This window comes from Pteropus alecto, unplaced genomic scaffold (assembly GCF_000325575.1).
Source record: "Pteropus alecto unplaced genomic scaffold, ASM32557v1 scaffold103, whole genome shotgun sequence".
In the NCBI taxonomy this organism is placed as follows: domain Eukaryota; kingdom Metazoa; phylum Chordata; class Mammalia; order Chiroptera; family Pteropodidae; genus Pteropus; species Pteropus alecto.
In genome coordinates, this window is record NW_006436288.1 from 2678353 (window position 1) to 2699280 (window position 20928).

At 37.3% G+C, this 20928-nt stretch overlaps 1 protein-coding gene across 1 annotated transcript in view; it reads right to left on the reverse strand.

Moving 5' to 3' along the window:
- The window catches only part of RERG (RAS like estrogen regulated growth inhibitor), a 92111-nt gene that overhangs the window by 65124 nt on the left and 6059 nt on the right, over positions 1-20928 (reverse strand). The gene's annotated exons all lie outside the window — the stretch shown is intronic.

Here is a 20928-nt window from a genome sequence, read left to right on the forward strand (position 1 = left end):
GGCCAATTGACAGAAATCGGCCTCATCACTCTATTTTCCTCCTTGAAACAGCATTTTCTGCCATAATAATTTTAGACTTGTCTTACTACTCTAAGAACATAATATATTAGCTTGACAGCAAAAATGAGTATACAAGAAAACCCAGTAATAACAAAGACTCATTCTCTGAAGCTACAAATTAGTTGCTCCTGTCTGTTTTAAAGGCTTGTAGGGCTGATTAATTTAGTATTTGGAAAACACTGCTATTTGCTCATTCTCAGCTCTGAAGAGGAAGTCAAGTAATGAACGAAAGATTGAGTTATGCAATTAGAAAGAAAACAGATTTTGAACCTCTAGTGTGGGCAAAAAAATAAACTAGGTTCTGTGCTGGGCAATGGCCTTCAACATGGGCTTCTCACTGAAGTCACAAAAGGAACTTTAAAAAATGCTGATGCCTGGTCTAGGATATTGCCTAGAATTTTTAAAAATCTTCCAAGTAATTCCAATATGCATCCAATATGAGAGTTGGTGCATAAGGGAAGCAACATGGGTATGGCAGCTCCTCCGGAAGCTTGCAATTCATTTCAGTTTAATGAATTAAATTTGAACCCTCAATAAACAATCAAAACATTTTTTTCTCGAGGGGCTAATGGCATTTGACTATCCTCTTTTCATCTTCCAAACTCCTTTTCTGACTACCAGGTCATCTCCACCATGGGAAAACAAGCTCTCAGGGTCTTCCCCTGCTTTCTGACTCCTGATTGTGGGCTAGGCAAACTCTAACCCTTTTTTGAAAGAGATATTAAAAAAAAAACAAAACAAAACTTGTTTGTTCATTCATTCAAAAAATACTTATCGAACACCTACTCTGTTCTAGGTATTGTGCTGGCACCGGGGTGTAAATCAAAAGGATTTAATTCTTGCCCTCGACAACTAGAATTTAATGGGAAAATAGATGGAACTTCAAACGATTAGCATGCTTTTTGACCTTACCAGGTAGGTACAAAGTCCAGGAAGAAAGTTACCAAAGCAGTACTAAATGATTAGGTAAGCTGAAGAATGCTTCACAGGTAGAAACTGAGTTAAGCCTTGAAGGATAAATATTACTTTGACAAGCAAACTGTCAAAGCAGATAGCTTCTTGTGTTTAGCATGAATAATGTACAAAGCTATGGATTCATGAAAGAGAATTGTGAGTAAAGGACCATATATGCATTTGTGGGAGTAGAGAGGATGTGGAACAGAAACAAGGTGTGGAGCAGAGTCCTCATACTAAACACCTTAAGGATTTGTTGGGTTCTTAGGAAGTGCCCACATTACCTGCACGCTTTAAAAGTGATTTCTTATTTAAACTTCATGGCAAAAATATGGGCTGGGTATAATTATTCACATTTACAGATGAGAGAACTGAGGCTCAGAGGTCAGGAGTATTGCTCCAAGTTGGTAGGCAGCAGTGCCAGTTCTTATCTAGGTCTGACTCCAGAACTCAAGGATGGCCTGCTCCACACACTGCCTCCCCTTAAGGAGAACATGGCAGAGAACTCTTAGCCACTTCTCATTATTTTTTTCTTTGCAGTTACTTACTTAATATTCTCTCCCTATAACAACCCCCTCTCAAGATGGCCTTGGGTGTGGCCTAGACATCAGGATTTTTAAAGCTTCCCCCACCTAATTCTAACGTACACTCAAGGGCTGAGAATCGAGGGACAGGGGACGCAAAAACGGGAAGGGAAGCTCCTTAGGGAGCTTGTGCTTCAATTCGGTGACCATCTGCTCTTAGAACTCTTTGCTCCCCTGGATCTCCTGGGATGATACTACCGTTCACTGTGGGAAGATGCCTCGTTTAAGGAAAAGAAATCTCTCCAACCTGCGCGAAAGCAATGGCATCATTTTTGAGTAATACTAGGATATCTTAAGGGAAAATGCTGAGGTCTGACGGGGGAAAAAATAATAACTTTTAAAATACCTTCCCGTATCATCAAGGTGCGGTAATTATAAAATTACTATCATGATAACAACATCAAGAAGTGAAATTGTTTATTTTCTTTTCCTGTTCAGCATTTATATTGTCTGGATGTTTGCTGGACCATGTGCTCAAGCCAAAGATTAACCTTTACGGGAAAAAAATTAAAAAGCAATGCACATTTAATTGAAAAATTTTAAATCTTCCCCTGAGTAGGAAGAGGTTAGAATGAATATAAAAAGTAGTTGCTATCCATCTGATATGTTATTTAGAGAATCTGGCTTTGAGTCAAAGAGATGAGGAACAAGAAGGGGAGTGGAAAAGACAGGAGTAAAGGAGAGGGGAAGGAAGAAGGGAAGGAGGAAGATAAGACTGCTTAATTCAGAAGAAGAAATAAAAAAGAGGAAAGATTTGAAGGTAGGTCATAACTCCCAGTTTAGTGTGGGGTAGTGGAACTGCAGATAAAACTGCTTGATTCAGAAGAAGAAATAAAAAAGAGGAAAGATTTGAAGGCTACTTCTTCACAGCCATATGGGATAAGCGACAAAGAACAGGCCCTGCTATTAGTGAAAATAAGCTGCCAAAGTACAGGACCATGCAGAAAATAACAAAGCATTTAATTATACAGTGACAGTTACAGCGCTGGGGATTTCCCAGAGATTAATGGAGCAGCTGGGAAGAGTCGATGGCCCTGGGGACAGCCAAAATGATCCCAGTCAATGAATAATACCCAGGAAAAGCCTCTTGTTAACTTTGCTATTAAGCAGAAAATGGAGGAAGACTCGTGTGCCTAGTTTGTTTTTTTCTTTTTCTTCCTATTAAAAAATAATTAACATAGGGGAGAGATTGGTTTCAATTAAGATTCCTAGAGAGATAATTAGACAGTTTAGCTGATCTTTCACTATTCAAATCTCTAAGGGAAAAGCTGTTCCACTACCCCACACTAAACTGGGAGTTATGACCAAGATAATTTTTAAGGAGTTGGGAATGAGGGAAGAATTGACTTTATAATAATTGAGCTTTTAAGAGGTGGTAGAGCCAACATTCAAGTCAACAAGTAGGATTAAGGCACAATGATGAAATCTAAGTAAAAGACATTACTTTTTTTGGAGAGCAAAGTTTACAACGCACCCAAAAATAAATGCAGTATTTAGCATAACAAAATGCTAAATATTAAGACAAAATATAAATATAGTTTGACTATCAGCCAGAAAATTCTTTAGATCTGGGGTCTTAGCACTATTATTAATGTGCTCATACTTCAGCGACCAGCCATAACACTGTTAGCTCTTGTTTGTGAAGTACAAATGTGAATTAGGGCCGTACATATTTACTGCTTCTTGTTCCTTTGGCTATTTTTAATAGCAAAATGGCTCAACTAAATATGTTGAGACTTTTTTTTTTTTTGAGTTTACTAGGAGAATTACACTGGAGCAAGAATTTACTATAATTTTATGTGGCAACATATTGTTTTCCTCTACATTACCAGAAAATAGGCAAATATTGAAGATATGAAGAAACAAATATCAAAGGACCTAGACAATTTCTTCCTAACAGAGTAAACAGTAAGAGAGAACACCAACCTGGGTTACAGTTCCAGAGCTAGAATGGGCTCTTAAACAGGCAGCAGTCTTAGTTTAAGGATGGGAAATAGATATCCAGAGAGATGGAGTACTTACTTGCCCAAGGACACAAAGCTAATAAGTGGCCAAGTCGAGACCATAATTTCCGTCTCCCACTCCCACCCAATTCCGTGTTCATGTATTTCTGCCAGCGTTTCCTTTTCCTCACATGGCCAGCCTTAATGCCTCCTTGATGAACAGATGTTTATCTTTTATGCTCTAAGAGAATAGGGTTTTGACAAAGGATAAGAAAGCACACTCTGCTCAAAGATCCAAGCTTGGGTAACCACCGTTACTTGCAGAAGGTCACAATGTCTCCACAGATATATTAAAGAAGTTACACAAACACATACACAAAGATTTCTAATCTATTAACATTCTTCTTTGATCATCATGCATGAAGAAACACCCAGAAAAGAGGTGTAAAGTATGTCAAGGAAAAAGGGATGGTCTTTGGGGTCCGTTCTTGCTCCAACACTAAATCCTACCCTGAGAATGTCATTTATGTTCTCTGAACTTTGACTTTACCAAGAAATGGAGATGCAAATATTTTACATACTAAGTGTAAAGATGAAGATGAGATAACATTTAAATTGTATTTAGCATGTAATGTGTTGTACATAATGTGTACTTATGTCAATAGCATATTAAAATTGTATTTACCATATAATGGGTATTCGATAATAAGATTTTATTTGTTCTTCCTTAAAACGGCTTTTCTAGCCAAAATTATAATTCTTAGAGAAAAATAAATGTTGAGAGAAGAAAAATAAACTTGAGGGAAGGAAAAATCTATTATCTCCTCAAAATTTTTCATTCTCCACTGGCAGCAGTTAAGAGGATACCCCAGATCCCCACATCCTCTTGGAGTAAAGAGAGAGATCTCTGATTTCTTGCACCAAAGGAAGCCGTGGTATTCCACATTGTCCCTCTTCCCAATAAGTCAATGGTATTCCACATTGTCCCTCTTCCCAATAAGAACTTTCTGTGATGATGGAAATGTTCTATATTTACACTGTCCTACCTGGGTTGTTGAAATAGCCTCCTAATTGGTCTCTCTGTTCCTACCCTTGTTTTCAATCCCTTCTCCCCAAACACCCACCATATTGCATTCTTAGCATAGAAATTATAGTATTATTAAAATATAAGCCATATCATGTCACTGTTTTGCTTAAAATATTCCAGTAGCTTTCATCTTTTCTGACCAATCTTTTTAAAATAGCAGCCCTCAACACTGTTTCTATTCCCATCTTTATTTCCCCATTACAACTACCATCATCTGACATAATGTGCATTGTAAATATTTGTTTTCTTATTATATCTCTTCCCTTTTAAAATGCAAATTGCATTGTTTTAAACTAGCTTGTTCATTGCTATATTCCGATAGCCTTGGACCATGGCTAGCAAATTGTAGGTGGTAACTGAACAATGGTTGAATAAATAGTTCTATAGCTAGAATATCATAAAGAAGAGGCTTCCTTACAAATTCCATCACTAAAAGCGAGGGCTAACAAGTGAAGAGCTTTATGAATCCCACCTTTAAAATTTATAGAAAAAGCAGAAAGCCACAGCCTCCTAATTATCAGGTATTTCAACAAGGATACAAACCAGAAGCTTGACATTAAGAAATCTGTATGATTTTTTTAGACTCCGTACATTCCCAAGTACTTTCATAATCATCTATCCATTTCCTAGTAGTAAGTTAAAATGTTACTTTTCTTAGTAAAAGTAAGAGGATACACTATATAGAGTCCATCTTAGGGATGAGATTACAGGGGTTCAAAGAACTACAAGAATTAAAGCAGATGATGATCGCTTAAATAAAGCCTGAAAGCACCTTAGGCCCACAGGGCCTACAGTAAGGGCATAAGAGAAAATAGGAAGCCAGCTTGGATAGACAGCAAGTCCTCAGAGTATAAACAGTATAAACCTTTGGCTGTTCCAACATGCAAATGTCATTGGTAATAAGTTATGGCCACAACATAGTTCTAGGTTTGTCCAAAGGTGGTAAGATATTCTCTAATTTGTAAGTTAACTCAGTTCTGGTACTAGAGCCAAAGAGAGTTCTTGATATTTGGAACATCCAGGTTAAACAGCTGAAAATGAGGACAGACATGGGAGAGATCCCTGGTTTAAGACCCTGATGATGGACAGAGCTAACGGTAGGCAATATAAAAGAGAGAACAGAGGCATCTGGAACAAGTGTATTCATTTTCTGTGGCTGCATCACAAATTGCCACAAACCTGATGGCTCAAAGCATCCTTTATTATCTCATAGTTTCTTGAATTAGAAGTGTCACCATCCTGCTTAGGGTGTCACCAGGATGCAGTCAAGGTGTCATTTGGGGCTATGGTCTCATCAGAGGCTTGATTTGGGAAATATAAACTTCCAAGACTTTTTAGGTTGTTGGTAGAATTCAATTTTTGTGGTTGTAGGATTTTCTTTCTTTTCTTTCTTTTCCTTCCTTCTTTCTTTCTTTTCTTCCCCCCTTCCTTCCTTCCTTCCTTCCTTCCTTCCTTCCGTCCTTTTCTCTCACCCTCCCTCTCTCTCTCTCATTTACTCTTTCTCTTTTTCCTTCTCATCTCTGTGCAGTCCAGTCCATGAGTAGGGCTTTAAGAGCCAGAATCGAAGCCCTCCATTCTCCCTGGGAACTTTGCTGGCCACTCTCAGCGGCTAGAAGTCACTCATATTTCCTCGTCATATAGCCCTCTCACGACATGTCACCTTACTTCTTCAAAGCCAGCAAGGGAGTCTCTCTCACCCCAGTCTGCTAAGACACAGTCTTATGTAATGTAACTTAATCACAAAATGACAGCCCATCACTCTCACCATTTTCTGTTGGTTAGAAGCAAAACATAGTTTCTGCCTTAACTCGGGGGCAAGGGACATAATTCATTAGGGGCTCTCTTAGTGTGTGTCTTCACACCCACATAAACATCATCACAGATCTCCAGATAATCATATCAAGTCACAGGCCACTCCCATACATGGTAGCATGGATCCATGTGTAGACTAAGAAATGACTTACAGATGCTAGATGTGGGATTGAACATTCTAAACAGTAAATCTTCCCTCTCCTTCACCACCTTCATATAATCAAGCATTAACTTCTGTTGAGTATGCCTTCCTTTAAAGCCTCCTAAATCTGTCCATTTTCTCTTTAAAGCACTCACTGTTATGTCAAGACCACTGCCATCCCTTGCTAGGAACTATTGTGATTAGCCTCGTAATCGGTCTCCCTATCCCACTGCCTCTGTCCCACACCCCTGTTTAATCTATTCCTCACATGGAAGCCAGGATAATTTTTCTAAAATTAAATCTGATAACATCATCCTTAATTAGAGCTCTTTACTAACTTCCCCTCACATTTAGGTTAAGTTACAAACTTCTTAACATGACTTGGTTTCTGCTTATCTTTCTAGTTCTCTCTGACCTCTATGAGCCAACCAAGTTAACTTTTTTTTTTTGGTTTTCAGAAGTTACATGTTTTCTCTTGCCTCCATTCTTGCAACGCTGTTTCTTCTGCTCCAAACATATCCCTACTCCCCCCACCCCCCCGCCGCTGCCTCCTCTCTCCCCAACCAGTCCCGATTTGGCTAATTCATACTCACCTTCAGCTCTGTGATCTCTGATGCCCTCAACCAAAGTTAAGTGTTGTTTCTGCTTTTTCCCATAGAACCATGCACTTCTTTTATCCTGGCACTTATTGCTTTGTCGGGATTTGTCTGGCTTGTTAGCTGCTAAATCCCTGAGACAAACAGTGATTCAACCTAGTGTCTGCTGAGTAGCTGTTGAATGAACAAACGCCAAGTTTCATTGTAAGCAGCACGGTCCCAGATGCCTTACACTTCATTTATTTTCCAGTGTTGAAAACTATAGAGATAACTATCATCCACACAATAGTTTTTTTTTTTTTTGAGATAATTACAGACTGACAAGAGAGTTGTAAAAATAGTACAGAGCTCCTTATACCCTTCACTCACGTTCATGTAATGTTAACATTTTACATAACCATAATGCAATGATCTAAACTAAGAAATTAATATTGGTACAATACTATCAACTAAACGGCAGATTTTATTTGAATTTCACTGGTTTTTCCAATAATGTCCTTTTATTTCCCCTCTTCTAGGATACAATCCAGGATTTGATTGTCATGTCTCCTAGCCTCCTCCAATCTGTGACAGTTCCTTAGTCTGTCTTTCTCAACCTTGACCATGTCAATGAGCACTGGTCAGCTATTTTTGTAGAACGTTCTTTAGTTTGGGGTTTGCACAATTCGATTGAGATTATGTATTATTGGAAAGAATGTCACAGAGGCTACGTGCTTTTCCCAGTGCCTCATATCACCATGTTGATATGTTTTGTTCTTAGTCATACTAACTTTTAGTACTTGGTTAAGGTAGTATCTGCCAGATTTCTTCACCACAAAATTATTATTCTTCCTTTTGTAATTAATAAGTGTTCATTTTAAAGGGAAATACTTTAGATTATGCAAATGTTCTGTTTTTGCTTAAACTTTTACCCACTAACTCCATCAAGGTTGCCTGCAGCAATTCTTACTATGGTGTACTAATATTCTGTTTCCCTCATTCATTCTGTATTTGTTGATTGAAATTGTTTTATAAGAAATAATGTCATTTCTTCCTCTTTTATTTATTTACTCGGTTATTTGTTTATATCAGTATGGACTTAAGGATATCCATTTTATCCTTTGGGTTATCATCAATACAATTATTGGATTTATGTTATTTATTTTGCTCATACTGTTCCAAGTCTGGCCACTGGCAGGGCTTTCAGGTTGGTAGACAGGCCTCCATCCTCTCTTATTTTTCAGAACTTCCTACTTTCTGGTACTACCTGTGTTTCATGCTCATCTTTCACTTGCTTGCCCCAGCCCTGGAACCAACCACTTCTCCAAGGAATTCTGGTTCCTATAATTGGAGAATTACACCTGCCTCTCTGAACACTGTGATAATCTTAAGTTTACGCTCCCCAAAGAAAGATAAACTTAAAATGATAGTTACCTATATGGGTCCATGCCATAATGATGGACACAAGGCAACACAATAGAGCAGAAAGAGCGCTGAATTTAGAGCTAGGAGACAATCCTGATTATCTGGCATTTTGAGGCTGAGTCTGGTTTGCATAGAAAAGATATTGTAAGTAAGAGAAATTATAAATATCATTGCCAATGAAAGAGAGCTGCCTGAGAGCACTTGGCAATTATTTCCCCTGTAGGCGTTTTCACGTCCCCAAATTTCAGTGGTAGGCAAACCATTCAGGTTATGACTCTAAAAAGGAAGCTTGCTTCCTCTTTATTCTCTACTTTCCCACCCCTCCTCCAACAAGAATTTGAATCTGAGATTTCATTTTGCCAGGAGGAAAGAATGTAAGTACCTTTACAAGAACAATCAAAACAATGACTCACAAACTCTGTGCAGGGATTTAAGATAATTTCCCTGTTTTGAGAACCTTCAGAGGATTATGCTAAATCATACGCTGAAGGGTGAAAAGGAGAGAGTGTGCAGCTGGAGGACATCTACACTTTCTTGACACAGATTCACAGGAGCCTGGCTGGACTCTAAATAACAAACAGCGACTACCTTCAACAGCACATTCCAGGACTGCTGATAGGGAGCAAAGGCAAAAGACAGTTAAACATGATCATAAGTGATCATTCAGAAGTCACTAGAAACTGATCTCTTGACACACTTTTTCTGCCATATTCTCTCACATATTGTTTGCTGCTCCCCAGTTCCCAAAATATATATGTTCTCCCCTCAGAACTTATGCTTTTGAAAATAGGTTTTATTAGACTGAACGTTTTTAATTCCCCCTCTCCCCCTCAAAAAAGTCTGATCTCCTGAAAAAGGTTGGTCCTCAGTGAAATCTGCACTGGGAATGCTTCTCCCTTTTACTAGCATTCCATTATCTCAGATTCATGCACTATATATACAGTCTTGGTGTTGTTTAAAAGCCTGGAGCCCATCTCTTCCAGGAATGCTTAACATGATGTCCAGCGCACAGATGCCAAGACGTTCTATTTTGCTTTATTGGTTAAAAGCAATTTTGTTGTCAGTAGCAGGATCTCTTGCTATGTCTATTTTTCACCCTCTGGTTGCTGTAGGATACTGAGCTCACTGTCTGACCACTGAGAAGCTGATGAACTCCATAGAGAAAATCTTACTGGTGGTGGTAGGGTTTCCAGGTATGATTTCCACAACCATCTCGATATCTACTGTCTCTGCAAGACCAATTTCTGGGTTGCCAGATGGCATATGGTAACATGTCAAGGATTCACCCTTTCACATCCATCAGAAATTGAGAGTTTTAAAATGTGTTTTGAAAATATCTACGTGTATTATCTTCCAGCACACACTCTGTGGAAAAGTTTAATGTACTACCCAGAAAGCCAGAGAGCTTATCAAATTAATGATTGCAAAGTGACTTGAGTAAAGCTCTGTGCACATCATCATAGTCATGGCTAGTGAACAAATAACTGCTGAAATGGAAAGGTTGTAATTAGCCACCCAGAGGTGGAGGCAGGTTGAGGAGACTCCCACGCTGCCTTTGGGAGTGTTGCTTTGGGCAAGTCCAAAAGGGCTGAGGATGAACCTAAGGTGGCAGAAATAAAATGAGGCACAAACTTTGTAGGACCACCTCAACTCCCCTTCCCTCCTCGCACATAAGTGGCACTGCCCTGAATGCCAAGGGTGCCTAATTAGGAAACAAAAAGCTGGATCAGCAGGGAGAGATCATTGTTAATCTCTCCGTCTTCTCTGCCCACTCATTTTCTTCCTGCTAACTAGGTGGCCTTCACTATGTTCCATGAATGATTGTGTATCCCGATTCTGTAACCACCCGTGGAAAATCTCTACTTACCTCGTTAATGCTCAGCAAACTTGGCTGTGTTTGGTTTTGTTTTGTTTGTTTTTTGTTTTTCTCTTGTTGGTTTGGTTAATTACTTAAATCCATTAGCATTTATTTGTCTCAAACTGAACTGAGGTCAAAAGAAAATCAGCTCAGGAAGGTGGGAGGAAAAAAGTGTTGGCTGCCATATGGCACCGAACTGAGGCAAGCTGATACCTAGAAGTTGTATTACTAATGATAAATATACTGTTAATATACCATCCTCTTCCCCAGACAGCTTACAACTTTGGTTCCCATCCTATGCTCCTGTCTCTAAATCATGGTTTACATGGGAGGTATGCAAATATAAGAGAAGAGCCACTCAGTCAGATGGCTTTGTGTTTTGTGTATCTGGTGCTACTATACAAGCGGAAAAGACAAACGTGGAAAGGACATAGCCATCCACCCTTAATGCTCAATGGGCTGCACACGGTTGCCACCCAAAGTGACACACGCAAGCTGCGTGTGTGACCTCTGACCATCTGAGGAACATGATCTGATGACTTCCCTCCTCCTTTCACTACATTTAAGATCTGGAAGGGTTTGGTGAGGGAGCCCTCTCTAGTCAACAATTTGTTAAACAAGATTCATCGTTAAGTCAAATGAAAAACTAGCCCAGTAGTAGAGATAGGTGGGAATGTGCACATCGCCCATCCCAGAGAAATGGTGTGGATGCAGAGCTTTTATTTACTTATGAGGAAAAAAAGAACATTTTGTTCTACCCAGGCACAGTTTTTCTGACTACAGAAATGATCCTGGGTTCTTGGACAGAGATATTAACATTACCAGTTCATTACAAGGCTGGCATAAACATGCTAGAAAATGACCTTGTCTTAATCATTCTTTTCCCCTGAGGAAGTATCTCTCAAACAAATGCAACCCCCACGCATGGGCTTCATCTTAGTGACTGCGTTCAAGTTTAAAGCCCTGGTGTAAAGGTCAGTCAAGACTCATCTGCTCCCAAGACCATGGACCTTGCACCAAAAATATGCTGAGTCAACTCAAGTAAATGCATGAATGAAGGGAAAGCTTCTGATGACTGGTAAGCTTTTAGTTTCCTCTGAAAACAAAACCCATGCCATCTCTCTGGGATGAGAAATTGTTTTTAAAGAAGTTTAGAAGTGGCGATTCCCCAGTTACTCTCAGTAATTCATCCAGAGAAAGGTATTTTATACCTAATCATACTGGAGAGGAGAGGCTATTCTTAAGCATTCATAGTATAGTTTATATCTTATAAATACTGTGTCATCCTTCTTAATTGCTGCCACTGAAACAAAACAGTTCCAGGTAAGAATAAGAAGAGGAATAAGAAAGGCCAGGAATGAAGGAGAATGGTTCTGGTCATAAAATAGCCAAACTTCCTCATTGTTAGCATCTCGAGGGACCACAGGCCTCTCCAATCACAGATCAAGGGCTTCAATCTCATGTACAATAACAATCTCATGCATAATAACTAATATGGACTGAGCACTTATGAGTTGTAAGGCACTGTTCTAAATACATTCATGGATTATTCCACTTAATACTTATAATGACAACTGAGGCAGTCTTTCATTTTCTAAATATTTATTGAGCACCTAAAATGTGTCAAACACGAGTCTGTGAGCTGGGGCTATTGCACTGATAAAAACACAGAGACATGCCTGCATTCTGTGACTTACTCTCTAGTGCAGCTAGGAAGCAGTGCAGCTAGGATTTGAATCCAAGAAATCCAGCTACTGGGCTGTAAAATTATTATAGTTATTAGCAAGTATCATGAAATGCAGTCTCTTTTAGAGATCAGCGAGGATCTCATAAATCACAAATAGTTAAATATGAAACAATTTGGAGATATTTGCATTCTGTGATAGATACTACCAGAGTGCTGAGATTGATCTATTTTTGATTGGAATAGTATGTGCAGGGCCTGAAACTAGAAAGAGCTAGCATTGCAGTAAGCACAACTAGGTTCAAGTTTTGGCTCTGCTCTTTATTACATGTATGCCTTGGGCAAGTTGCTAAACTTCTCTGAGTCTCAATTTCCTCATATGGAAGAGAAAAGGTATAATAAGACCTAATAGCTAGTCCAGTAACTTTAAAATGTGGAGCTTGAGGAGTTCAGTTTGTTTCTACCTTTATCTTTTACAGAAAAAAAGCATTCCAAAATGCTTTGTTTGTTTGTATTTGTTCCTCAATAAAATAAAACACTTTCACTGTAATAAAATTACAGTAAATTTTGATCATTCAAACTAGAACATATTAGAAATAAAACCTATCAATAGTATGAATGATATTGGAACTCAGCACCAGATGCACGGGACTTAAAAAAATTTGGCTGAGCAGAAAGAAAAGGTATTTGGTTGACTATAATGAATATACTATAGGCAACCAAGTAAGATAAAAGTGTTTACTTACTAACTATGGAAATGTTACATTGCATAAATAAAAGATACTTTAAAAACTTGTTTCATGATACCATAAATAAAACACATTTACAAAAGCTCATGTATTCTCGAGATGGTTGGTTTGAGGAATTTCTTAATTTGTACAGAACAAAAACTTCTTTTTATTGAATCCAAAAAAATGACATGAGAAAACTATACGTAAATTTTCCATTTTGCCATCAAGTCTGCTTATGACAATTATTAATTTAAAATAGCACTACCGTAATGTAATTTCAAATAATGAATTATGGAATCAAAACCAATCATCAACTATGATGACAGTGGTCTCTTGCATTTATAAAAAATATCATTATCTGTAACAATATTTATTGACCTAGAAGTCTCCAGCAATAATTAATCATGAATTATTCATGACAGATAAAAGATCTCTAGTTATCTGATGGGATCCAATCCTACCCAATCTGCCCTCATTAAAATGTTTGAAGCCTTCTGGCATTTTGCCCTGTTTAGAAGCCTGATTTTTTGGTTCACAAGAACATCTTGTATTTCAGTGAAGAAAAAAACACCCTCCTATTGTGATAAATAATGAAGAAAATCTTTGCAATCCGATATTTTTAACACGTGTCATCATTTAAAATTTTTGACTTAACTATATATTACCCTAAATGTTGACATGCTAGGACTTTTATATTTTTAAAAGCTTCTAAGTTTTGTTTTTGGGCCTCTTCAGGTCAAACTATTAATGTATCCTCCCTTTCCACTTAGGATGTTTAACACACTTCACATTTTTCACATATTAAATGTGAGAAATGTGAAGCTCTTCCATCTTTCTTTACAATTTCCATCCTCCTCCCTCACAACCTCCTCCACATACTGCTGGGCCTCCAAAGCCAAATACGAAGTTTTAGAATGAAATCATAGGCAGAATTTGAAATGAAAATATTAATTTAAAACTGAATTGAATAAAAATGTAATATAAAGCTATAAGATCTCTTAGTAGTTTAATCACAGTTTCCCATGTTCCGATTTCTCATTTTTCCCTGGTAGGGAGATAAAGTACTTTTCGTAGACACTGATTAATCTAAGTGAATGTTCCTGAGAAACAGGGAAGAGAAAAGACAAGACAGGGAGAGGGGAAGAGAACATTTGTTGAGTACCTACAATTGTGCCTGGCATTTTGTTGAGATTTTCGAAGTATTGTGGATAAAAATACAGACACCAGAGGCAAACTCCCTAGGTTTGAATCTTGGCTTTGCCAATATCCCGTCACTACCTGTATGACCCAAGGCAAGTTACTTACTTAACTCCTCTGAACCTCAAGTTCCGCGTCTGTGAAGAAAGGATAATAACAGAGCCAGATTTACTGGTTGTGATGACTGTATGAATTCTTATGTGTCAAGTCCTATAACAGTTGTTGGCTTACAGTCAATGATATAAGCATTAGCTAATTATTTTAATAGCTGATTTTATTATATATCATTTAGTTTTAGTGTACAAAAGCCCTAATATAAGATGGTTATTCTCATTGGCATTTTACCAAAAGAGGAAACTGCAGTGCACCAAAGTAAGCTGACTATGTGCAGTTAATTAAATGGTCTGTCGGACTGGACTCCAAACCTGTGCACCTGCCACTGATGGCAAATGAGTACTGCTGAGCTAGATATGGGAAGCTTTAAAAGGATCTTTCTTGTGACTAAATTAGCAAAATCCGAATGCTCTCTTCCCTCCCTAACCATCCCTTCCTGTCCCTTACTTTTATTACTTTGTTGTCCTTTTTCTCTTCTAATTCTAACAGTAATGACATATGTGAATTAGAAAGAAGAAAAAAAAAATCAGAATTTTGAGATAAAAAAATAAGAAAGTTATTCCACTCCTCACCATAACAATCTTACTGAACTTAAAGTGTTTTAGTCTCGTTGCCTCTGTCAAGGCCTCCCCAAGTATTTCCCACTGATTCTTCCACACATAGATTCCATGGCAGTTATGGCCTGAACTAAATTGTATTTTCTTATGTATGATCTAAAATGCTAAGTTGCACATACCTCAACACATAAATTACTGATAATATAATAAATAGTTTATTAGATTGCAGCTTTTGAAAACTCACGATGAGCTCTATCCTTTCTTGAGGGCTCTCCTTCTCCAACTGTCTTTTCAAATGGACCCTGAACTTGAATCGAGTCAAAAATTAATCATTCTGAGATCTGCGGCTTAGCTGTATTCATGCCATATAATTGACATTGTGTCCATGTCAATTTCCTAGTTTTGATAATGAATTGTGGTTACAGGGCAAGTTAGGTGAAGGGTACAAAACAACTCTCTGCACTGATCTTGCAACTCTGACGATTTTCTAAAAATATTTCAAGATAAAAATTTGTACCGATCAATCGTTCTGCTGGAACAAAAACTATCACTAGCTGATCTCTAATCATAAGTCATAGATGCCCAACAAAACACAGTAAGAACAATCGTTTAGTTGCCTGGACTTCTCCCACAGATACTGACATTGTATCGGGCATTTGGTGGGAGGATGGAGAAGGTGGAAGAGTTGGGAACATAGGAGGAATTTCATAAATATTCATATAGTAAGTGAGAGACATAACAAATAATGGGTTCAATTTGGGGACTCAAGGATTAAAATGAATAGTCACTGTGCTCCTGATTTCACCTTTTTTGGAACACTGTTAGAAAAACAGATTCGAGATATAAAATGTTTGAATGGAAAAATAGTCCCAGGCATTGGAACAAATAACCATTACTCATACTACCATGTGTAGTTGAGTCTTACTTTAAAACATCTAACTCAACATATGTTGCCAAATGACTAGGAAGCTGGCTCAGTCGTTAGGTTCAGTCGTAATTTATGGGGTTCTTAATACACAAAGAAGTCAAATACTTTTCAGACAGATAAATATTCACAATATTTTATTCTTAGTTTTTTGATTTTGGCTTTACCTCTTAAACTACTGCCCAATGGCATAAAACAAAAGATAACTTTTTAAAATACTTTGTAAAAGAAGGGGAAATGCATCATTGAGAAAAAGATGTTATCTTTCTACCCCAAACAGTGGAAACTTATGAACTTTTCTTAATACTGCAGTTCTGTCTACATGACCATTGCGTAAGTTTTATAAATGCCACTGTCAGAGAACAATTTAAAATCATTTTTTTCCAAATGTTGGGGAAAGAACAACTATTGTACTTTAATTTGGTTCTATATTAGCCTTAACTTAACTGGATAAGGTTGGTCTTAATAAGCTCAAGGTTATGAGCATAACTCCTGTATGATCTACTTAGCCTCTCTCAGTAGAAAACTTGGTACCATGGTCTTGGATTATCTGCTTAACCTCCAGACACTTAACAATGCAGTTTAGCCCAACTCACCTTTACTATTGCTATATAGCTCAAAGTATCATCTTAAAACCCGAGCTCACAGCATGTCACAGTTGTGAAGGCTTACACTTTTTTTTTTAAACAAAACTTACCCTGTTATGATGTGAATAAAAACTTCTATTCTTAGAAAAGCCTCACATTTGCTTTGCCCCCCAGACTGTTTTTTGGCTCATTTAGTCTACTCCCCCTAGAATATTAGTTTCATGGAGGCAGAGAGCTTGTCTGTTTTGTTTACGACATCATCGGTACCCATGACAGTGCCTGGCACTCAATATTTATTACACACAGCTCGCAAAAATATACTTTTTCAAAGCTGAAAACACTATTTCAAATAGAAATTGAGTACTTAGCAAACTTAACACGGTGGTTCCCAAAATGTGGTCCCCAGACTGGTAACATCGGCATCACCTGGGAACTTGTTAGAAATGCAAATTCTCTGGCCCTTCTGTAGGCCTACTGAATCAGAACCTCTGGGGAAGGGGTGGTGAAACATATACTGTAACAAGCCCTTCATGTGATTCTGAGACGGGCTAAAGTGATATCTACCAACATAGAACAATATAGAATATAGAAAACCCTTTCCTGTACTCAGCTCCGATTTGTGGCAGCACTTCTAAATCACATAAATTCAGCCATTTTAGGATAGTATACACACATATCTTTGAATGAGTCTCTGGAAAATGACTTTTTGAATAGAACAGATATTTGGACCAATAAATATTGATCACTGTTATACTTTGTATATAGTAATGTACCTTCAGCCCTAAGAAAAGAATGTGACAGAAACAACAAATGTTGAATAAAATATTAAACAAGGGATTATAACTGTAAAGCTTCCTCCCAGGCCTCCCTTTTTATGGAAAATCTAAACAGAACTTATTTAATAAACATGGAAGCAATGTGATATGGTGTGAATGTCCCCACATCAAGAGCCAAAGACCTTTGTTTTTCTCTACTAACTTTATTATCTAAAAAACTCATTGAGATTCTTCATCATTTCAATGACCTAAATAATGCCAAAATGGAAAATTCTATGATTCAATAAGAGCATCAAGGGCCTATAATGTTCCCAAACCAACATATTTCTAGATGACAGAAAGTGGGGAAGGGTGATACCTATGCTGGATCAAAAAGGTTCCTGACAGACCAGGGCAGATCAAATCTAACAAAACAGTAGTTAAGAGGATGAAAATAAACTTCTACACCTGGGTTAAACTTACACATATTCAGGCACAGGTTTGGGAAGGTTTGATCAGCAACAGCACACAGTAAAATAAAAGACTGCATTTGCAGTAAATTCTCTAGCAGCCAACTCTGTATTCACTGTCACCCTGAAAGAAACAGTGACCTGAGATTGTCTTAGTGGAAGCAAAGCATCTAATAGCAAAACCACAGTTGTGCTCTGATTTGGTCTGGTCATCCCACAGCTGAAACGTCTGCATTCATTTCCACACCCCACACTTTCTGGAGCGCGTAGGTACAGTGGAATCGCAGGGATGGTGCTGTGACCAAAAATCATGATCTCTGTAGGGCAAATTAAGTGACTATGATCAACCAGACTATGGAAGAAAAATCTCAGGCCTGCGTTGAGGCATGCTAGCTTATCTCCATCTATCTATCATAAGGAAGAGGGATTTAAAGTGATCTATGTAACTCTACTGGGTTAAACTTAAAGTGAGCAGAAACTAATGAACAGCTTCGGTTCCAAAGAGGGTAAAGTAACAAACAGGAAGAATTGTTGTGATGGTTTTATGTGCCAATTTGGCTGGACTATAGTACCCAGTTATTTAATCAAACATTAATGTAGGAGTTACTGTGAAGGTATTTTGTAGATGTGGTTAACATCTACAATCAGTTGACATTAAGTAAAGGAGATTAGTCTTAATAATGTGGGTGGGACTCATCCAATTACCGAAAGGCCTCTAGTGAAAAAACTAAGGTTTCCCAGAGTGAAAGAAATTCTGCCATAAGATTACAACACCAACTCCAGCCTGCCAGCCTGCTTTACAGATCTCAGTCTTGAGAGCCCAGATAGATGAGTAGATAGGTAGATGCATACAGAATACATACATACATACATACATACATACATACATATATACATACACACACACACACATACATACATATATACATACATACATATGGTATGTGTGTGTCCTACTGGTTCTGTTTCTCTGGAAGACTGTGACTGATGCAGTTGTCCAGGGATGAAATGATCTACTTCCAGTCATGCTGTGTTCCTGTTGTTGAAGATATTCAAGTGCAGGAGAGAAAACCGCTTTGGTGATAATAGAGAGTCCATTTAAAATATATACCTCTTAATAAAATTATAGGGTGTGCATTGTCCACAGAGTCTAACTCAATTTATTTGTGTTATTGAGGACCCAGTATGTGTTAAATACTGTATGAGGCTCTAGGGACATAATCATGAGCAGAAATAGCCACTGCTCTGTCTTTTTGGAATGTACATGAATTCTGTACTATGTGCAAGCCACACTAGAACACAGAGTTTATGTTTAATGAATATTTGTTGAATGAATAATTGAATGAATAAATAAAAATATTTTTTAAGATGATAGGAAAATATATAGATATATATTTATATATTATTTGAGAAACTTTTCTATCAAAAATATTTATTAGGGGGGCTAGGAGAAAAAGGTGAAGGGTTGAAGAAGTACAAATTAATAGTTAAAAAATAGTCACGGGGATGTAGAGTACAGCATAGGGAATACAGTCAATAGTATTGTAATGGCTACATGTACAGCCAGATGGGTGATATAGTAATTGTGGAGATCATTTCATAAACTATATAAACGTCTAACCAATGTACTGTATACCTGAAACTAATAAAAAATTTAAATAAAAAAAGCCCAACTCAATATCTATTCATTTTACACATTTGAAAAGGCAAATGACAACGCAGAGAAAACAAAACCTCTGGATAGTCTGAAACATGATGTACTCGGTAGAGGAATAGCCAACTGCTGGGCTGAGCATGTTCTCCTGGCCTCCAGTGATGGAGCCAGAGAACTCTCCATACTGTTTTTCCAAACAGAACTCTTAAGGAGCATACGGGAAAACTGCATGGGTTTCAATAACAAGAACATCATAGTATTAAGACCACATTTGTATCACACTTGTAATTTTTCAAAGTACTTTCAAAGCCTATCCTACCAGTGTAAGTAAGTAAGTAAGTAAGTAAATAAATAAATAAATAATAAGCAAGCAAGCAAATGAATATATTGTTTGACAGATGAATACAGAGACACTATTGGGATAAAGCTTGTTTTAACCTCAATTTTTTCAGTCAGTACAGTGGTACTTTTTTTTTTTACTGTTTCATCATATTGACAGACATAGTGCAACATATTTTTTTCTGATAACAAGAAACTTATTCTTAAGCAGAAGATGACTCATCAGTTTCCTTATACTTGATCCAAATCTGTAAGAAATGGAACACTGTGTTGCAGGGGAACTTTCTCATATATACAGGTTGCTGAGAATCTTAGCTATATTGTTCAGCCATACATCCAATACTCCTAAGAAACTTTGCCATGAATTGGTTATTTATTGATTGCTGGAAATTTTTTATAAAACCATATTAATCAATTTTATAAGGTTCATACTACAAAATTCTAATGATCATCTCACTTCCTAATGTAAGATGTTTGAAAGAATGTGGAAAAGAACGGAGTGATACAAAATGAAAACATTTAGTTGCAAAGTTACAAGAGCCTTCACAGAGTTATAAATAAGGATCGCTGGATAACTGAGGTGAGGATCTGTCTTAGACATATATTTATGTATATGAGCTTAACATATTTGCTAATTCATGCTGAAATTACCTATTTCAGACTGCCTTTTCTTTATAATATAACTACTTTCATTTTTAATGGGATGGAAGAAATTATGACTGTTTTTCTGAAACCACATCAATTTTCAAAGGCAGCTGTAGCAACAGAGATGCGTCTGCACTGGAATTTTGGCTTCAAGGCCAGAGTACCACCTTGAAAATTTGGCTGATTTCCCCAAACCCATAAGTTGGAGAAATACCAGGAATAAAAAGGGGAATTACAAGGATGATTTACAATTTTCTTCACTCTCTTCCCTCAAAGTTAGTCCTTGTCAGTTGCCAAGAAAACAAGTCGAAATCAAAATGGAACCGAATGACGACTGATAATTAACTACAGGAAAATATTTCAATGAATACATTAGTCATCAGTTAACAATAAAGGACAACTGAATTTTAGTAACATATTCCAATAGAAAAAAAGCAGAGGCAGAGATATGTCCTTTTGGTTTTGAGAAACAGTTCTTCATTTTGTTTGTTTTCCAATATTGTTTCCTCCCTCATTATATTTTTCTTGAGAAAAGCTTAGGAATTGGTTATTGTTAACTTACAAAATGTTTAACTACCCACCAATAAACAATTGATTTTGATCATTTTAATTTTTTTCTTTCCTTTCATTTTCTCTCTTTTTTTTTTTTCTAAGCCTACATATGCTCCATTCTTTACCTTTGCTTTACTTCCTGGACATACAAGAAAAGGTCAGTGTGACTTATGCCTTGCACAGAGGTCTGACTTTTACATATATCCATCAATATATACCTGCAATTTGAAAATATCTTCTTATTCCTCTTGAGATGGAATTAACAGTGAAAATCAACT